This window comes from Plectropomus leopardus, chromosome 1 (assembly GCF_008729295.1).
Source record: "Plectropomus leopardus isolate mb chromosome 1, YSFRI_Pleo_2.0, whole genome shotgun sequence".
Classification (NCBI taxonomy): Eukaryota; Metazoa; Chordata; class Actinopteri; order Perciformes; family Serranidae; genus Plectropomus; species Plectropomus leopardus.
The window spans coordinates 682,488-689,197 of NC_056463.1; positions in this window are offsets into that span (position 1 = coordinate 682,488).

The following is a 6,710-nucleotide window of genomic DNA, read 5'->3' on the forward strand; positions in this document are numbered from 1 at the left end:
TCTTTTTTTTTTTTTTTGCCTAAAAGTACATAATAATGTGCAAATTAAGTGTTTTATAGAGATTGTGTTGATAATGCTGCAAAGGGATTTTCAACTTTCAACTTTTTTGAATGTTTTTATTACCTTTTTTACCATCTTTTATTTGGACTGTATATTTGCACTTATATGCTCTGCTTATTTAAAATTATTATTATTATTTTTTAGGCGCTCCCTTCTCCTCACAGGCATACAGTGCAGAATTTTTTGGTTACAGTTTGTAAACACACTACAGCAGTAATACTCAACTTACGGCCAGCGGGCCAAATCTGGCCCCTGACAGGGTGCCGTGTGGCCCCACAACCTTTTTCTAATTCACCATAAAAATCAAATGATTCATGCTGGGAGATGTTTCTGTACTTTTAGTCTCCATATGGTGTCAGAGAGCATAAAACAGCATCAAAATAGAGCTTGTTGATAAAAAAAAGTGCCAGTGGAGGATCCCCCACACCCCCGACAGAGGACACAGCTGAGACACTAATGTCCTAAAATCCTAGAAATGATTTAAAATCCTAGAAATGTCCTAAAATCCTCCAAACCTTCTAAAAAAGAAATGCCCTAAATCTTGAAGCGTCTCTAAATCTTGGAAACATCCTAAATACTTAGAAACTTGCTTAAATCCCAGAAACTCCCTAAAATCCTTGAAACATCACAAAATACTGAAAACTTTCAAAATTCTTGAAATATCAGAAAATCTTAGATACGTCCAAAATCCTAAAAACATACAATGAAATCTTTTTTATGGTGATTTTGTTGAATTTTCAAAAAATGTTCTTTTTTTTCCTTTTATTTTATCTGACCATCTTTGGTTTGGACTCTTTTTACACTAATATGTTTAGATTTTTTTTCGGCGCTCCCCTCTCCTTAAAGGCATACTCTGCAGGATTTTTGGTTACAGTTTGCAAACACTCGCCAGCAAAAGTAAAAGCCAACTCTAGATTAATTCTCATTTGGTGTTTCACTTCACTATATCTGCGTGTTTTTTCGGTACTGAGTCTCTTGGATGTTGCAGTTTACGGCCTGAAGCCTAAACCTGGGCTTTACCTTTTTAAACAGCCCCAGTATCATGTGAGTGCTGTGGATGAAGGCGCTAACAGACGCTCTGGACACAGAAAGTAAGACAGAAGCAGAGTCTCTGCAGAGAAAAACACCGCCACACACTGAGTGGGTTTAAACGTGATGACTGAGACAGATTACAGCTGCAGGAAACCTTTTGAGGGACCAGAGAGCTTAGGGACGTAAAAGGGCGATCCTTGTTTTTGGGTGAATTGTTCCTTTAAGCTGAGAGCGAATGAAAGAGGAGTTGCTGCAGCTGGTGGGATATTTTTTGATTGGAAGAAAACAGACTCGACATGTTTACTGATGTTGAAGCAGACGTCTCTCCGGTTGTTCAGAGGCTTTCTGACTTTGGGCTGATTAAATCAAAGAAGGGCCACCTAACCCAAAATATCCAGCAGAACATCAGACTCTGCGTGCAGCGCGGCGGCTTTTAGTGCACTCTGCCACGACCGAATGCCTCAGTAATTCAGTCACTGCGGTTTATTTAATACAAAAGAAGTGGAGCAGCTGTAACACAGTGGCTAAATCACCACAGCTTTTGGCAGCGCGTCTCTCGTGCACACTCACGTGGAGGCCACGGCCTGAACGCCACCGCCGAGAGAAACCAGCAGACGCTACTTTTTCAGTTTTTTCTCCCAAACCTGAACCAGATGGCCTCTGCTGTAATGACGGGGACGTTTGTTTTACAGTGCGAGGCGATTAGAGCGAGAGGAGTCTGCTGCCTGTGTGGTCCCGCTCTGAGAGGAGGCTCGCTCTGCGCTGAGTTAGATCATCTGCAGGACCGAGCTGTTAGTCCCACCTGCTGAGACCGCTCCTCTCAATTAACAGGAGATATCAGAGGTGTGTAGGACCCTGATGCTCAACCTGAATCTGGCCCCTGATATGGTGCCTCGTGGCCCCCCAGTCATCTTCTGTTTTACATTAAGAATAAAGTGATGGACACTGTGAAATGTTTTTGTCCTTTGGTGGTGTCCCTAGGTGTCAGAGACATAAAACAGCATCAAAATCGAGCTTGTTGATCAAAAAAAGAGCCTCTATATGTCTAAAATCCTAGAAATGTCCAAAATCCTCTAAATGTCCTAAAATACTAGAAATGTCTTAAAATCCTGGAATATTCCTTAAATCTTAGAAATGTCCTAAAAACCTCCAAATGTCCTCAAATTCTAGAAACGTCATAAAGTCCAAGAAATATCCCCAAATCCTCCAAATGTCCTAAAATCCTAGAAATGTTCTAAATTCCCAGAAACATCCTAAAACCCTAGAGATGCCCTAAAATCCTAGAGATGTCGTTAAATCATATAAATGTTCGGAAGTCCCATAACTGCCCTTAAATCTTAGAAATGTCCTGAAATCCTCGAAACGTCATAAGATCCAAGTAATATCCCCAAATCCTCCAAATGGTCTAAAATCCTAGAAAGGTCCTAAAATCCTAAAAATGTCCTAAAACCCTGAGATGGGCCCCTGGCCTCCTGTCTTTTTGCAGAAGTGGCCCTCAGGCAGATCAGGTTGAGTGTCCCCGCTCTTGGACATCTGCAGAGAGTGGACGCCTCTGTGTCTCCGCCTCGGCGTCCTCCTCTCGGGGTTGGGGTGTAATTGGGTCTCTGGAGGATTTGGTGTCTACCTCTGCGCCTCTTTCCTTTCATCTTTTTAAGGTTTGGTTTGGCGCCGAGCGGCTGACAGCTCAGCGCTCTGCGGCGGCTCTGAGGTGCTGATGTCGAGGTAATTCTCTTCTCGTCACGTCTTCCATCAGGAGGAAAGATATTCTTTGAGTTTCAGAGCAATCAGATAACAACTTTCCGTGTGAGACCCGGTGAGTGCTGCAGCTTCATTTTCGGGCTCTTTTGTGTTGGTGTCAGTTTTTCACTCCTGCAGAATCCGGCAGCACGTTGGTGGACTTTTAACAGCAGATCGTTTTATATATTTAAGGAGTCCTTTCTGCAAACTTTCTCTTACTTGCTCTTACTGAAATGTGCAGCGGAGCAGTAATTTAGTGGATGTGTTGACACACATTAAAGAGGCAGCAGCGGCGTCTGTTTGAACCCGCTCTCATCACTCTGACTTCAGGTGCGTTTGATGGAGCTCGAATCTGCATTTCAGACCGATCATTAAACACTTGAGAGATGAAAACAGTTATTCAGGGCTTCCCAAAAACGCTCAGCTGCTGCAGGATTAGTCACCATCTCACCTCATCTGCACATGAATATGATTTTGTTTTTCACGCTGAGGAAATAAAGCGTGTAAGAAACGGGGAGAGGGGCTTCGTGCTGTGTGGGCAGCAGCTGCTGTCAACAGATTTAAGGTCCTCCACATCCGTGAGTCATGTGCCTTCAGTTTGACAGGCGTGCATCATCTGCAGCCGCCAGCAGACCTGTAGCTGCACGCAGATTACGAGACCATGCCCCGCTCCGAAATATTACATTTCATTTAGCCACAGTACAGCAGTGATACTCAACTTATGGCCCACGGGCGGAGCCTGGACCCCCATCGGGGGCCTGGTGGCCCCTCGGCCATTTTCTAATTCATGATAAAAATAAAGTGAGAAACATTCTAAATGCTAGATATGTCCTAAAATCTTAGATATGTCCTAAAATCTTAGATATGTCCTAAAATCCTTGAAATGTTCTAAAATCCTTGAAATGTTCTAAAATCCTAGAAATTTTCTGAAAACCTACAAATGTAATAAATTCCTAGAAATGTCCTAAAATCTGAGGAATGTCCTGAAATCCTAGAAACGTTCTAAAATCCTAGAGCAGCTTTTTCCCCTTTTGGCTTTGGTAGCATTTTCACTTATTTTTACTTTTGCTTTTCATAGTTTTGATACTAAATATTTGCAGATGAGCGTTTTGTGTTTTTTGTGTGTGTTAAGGCCTTAAATAAGTAAATAGTTGCACATGCAGCAGTACATACGTCTGTAACAGTGACAGAGTTTTATATCATTATATAATAGAGTTGGATGAGTCTGAGAGACGCGCTCTCTCTCTCTCTCTCTGCGTGTTTCATGTTTGCTTGTTTTTGTTTGTTTGATCCAGAATGAGCCGGAAACAATCGGCTGGTTACCGGCTCCCTCTGATCAATACGTGTTGGCTCGCAGGGGACCGCAGCCATGTTCACGTGAAACAAAAGCTCCGTCAGCAGTGAGATCCAAACAAAGAGCAGCTCAGCACTGAAGGATTTGTTTATGCACTTTGAATTTGGCTGCAGAGACGAGAGAGTGTGTGTGTGTGTGTGGTGTGTGTGTGTGTGTGTGTGTGTGTGTGTGTGTGTGTGTTAACTTCACGGCTTCACCACTTAGTCATCTCTCTTCATGTGTCCGCACTCTTGTGACAAATAGTTTGAATCATGTGTCGAAAACAAACAAGAAAACATGAATCATTGGGCATTATTGCAGCGTGATGAATCACCGCCATTACTGAAGCGATTCTTCCTCTTCTGTGGCGTTTCCCACGGCCTGATGGACTGTAGGCAGTGTACAGTACCAACATCCATCAGCCGCTGCTCGCATGTGGTGGTTGCTATGGAAACAGGTAGACGTTAGGTAGACTGTGGGGGTCACAGCGTGAACTCATCCGTGCTTCTGTGGAGAGGGAGCGCTCTGAAACACTTATGAATCATGTCTTTAGAAACACGTGAGACTGTTGTGTTAAATGAGGCCTGCAGACCACCTCCTGCGTCGTGCAGGAGGAGCTGGAAAAGTGCGCTCGGAGAGTTCAGACCTCCGTCAGGTGTGTCTGAGGGCAGGTGGGCCGAGGACAGCAAGCGCAGAGCGACACGTGGAAGTTAAATCTCACGCGGGTCTCTCTCACAGTGGGGAGGCAGCAAAGATATTAAAAGCACGATTTATTCGTCTCCAATCGTGCTTAACTACTGTAGATCATAACACATTGGCTGTGTTAATCTGCAGATCCTCTGCTTCAAAATAAGACCAAACATTTGAATGGATGTAAGTTTTTAGGTCATGACAAAAGCCAGATGTGGTGCACAATAGGTTTGGGCAGTATTTAATACTTAATACCTTCCTGAAATTTCACCAGAGTATATTGTACATGATGGTATTAGCCCCTCCCTCCTCCCTGAAGGCACGCCTACTACTTAATAATCAAGTTTTCGGATTAATTAATACACAACATAAACCCACAAAAGTCGAGAAAGGTAATATTCTCACACCTGCTGTCCTCATGAAACAGACAAAAATATCAGGTTTCTCGGCTTTGGACCGACCTGCCCGAGGAGATAATGCGCACTTCTTTTAAATCACTTCTTAAAACGCATTTTTATAGACTTGCTTTTATGTGCTGTCATGTATTTTAATTTGTTTTTTAAAAATTCTACTTTAATTCTATTTTAATACTGTTTTAATTTGTCTATTTTATTCATCTATTGAAGTTTGTGTTATGTTTAATTCTGTTATTAGTAATATTATTTCTGTGTTTACTGCAACGAACAGCATTTATTCATATTGGGATGGGTTGCTGTTGTTATTTTTTTGTGATTGTTGCTCTCTTTTTTCTAGCTGTAGTTCGGTATTACTGTTTGGCTCTATTTGTCTTGTTATTTAAACTCCCCGCGCTTCTGCTTTGTCGAAGCACTTTATAAACTCATTTTTTAAGGTGCTATATAAATAAAGTTATCATTATTATTATCTGTACACCTTTGAGAATTTGGTTGTAATATTATGTGAATAAACTCCTAATATTAGCAGAATAAAGTCAAAGTTTTACAAGATAGAAAGTCATGATTTTATGAGAATAAACTTGTAATATTACAAGAAAGAAGGTGTTACTTTAAGAGAAAAAAAGTCATAATTTTAGGAGAGATAGTTGTAACATTATGAGAATAAAGCTGTAATTTTGCAAAAAAAAAGTCGTAATTTTATGAGAAAAAAGTCATAAGTTTACAAGAATAAAGTTGTAATTTTAAGTAAAGGGGGATATTATATTACAGAAATAAATGTTTGCAGCAAACTATAAAACATGAGAGTGTGTTACAGTGTGTTACATTGCGAGGACAGATGCTGCAAATCAGAAGAACCAAACAACCAAAAATAGTCCCAGCACAGGCGCCACCTTGTGGAAAAACATATGAATGAATGCTAATTCAGACCTATTATTGATATTATTTTCAGGCTAATTTTGACTTAAAAAGCAGCGCTGCCTTCATTGTTAGGCTTAAATATGTTCTGCGGCTCCACACAGACTTTTATTTTGAGCCAAAGATCTAAAATTTGTCAGTGCAATGATGACTTCCTTCATCCAGTGAGCCGACTCTAAACAGTGGGTTAGCAGCTTTTCATTTGAACGCTTTGGCTCCTCTCACAGGTAAATACTGTTTATCATAACCGGCCTGCAGTGACTCCTCTGTTTTCTCTTACAGCTGATGTAAAGCGGTGTGAGGTCAAAGGTCAAAGACGTCCGTTCTCCTGCCTACATTTGAAGCCATTAATCAGGTACATATGGTACGATGCTTCCTGTTGTTACTCCGTCACTCTGTCCTCTCACACTTCATCTCAGGCTGCTTCAGCTTCGTTTCTCTGGTCGTTTTTATCGTGCGTTCGTCCACCTGTTTGTTATCGAGAGGGAAAAACTTTAGAGACATTTACGAGGCAAACTTCCTGTTTT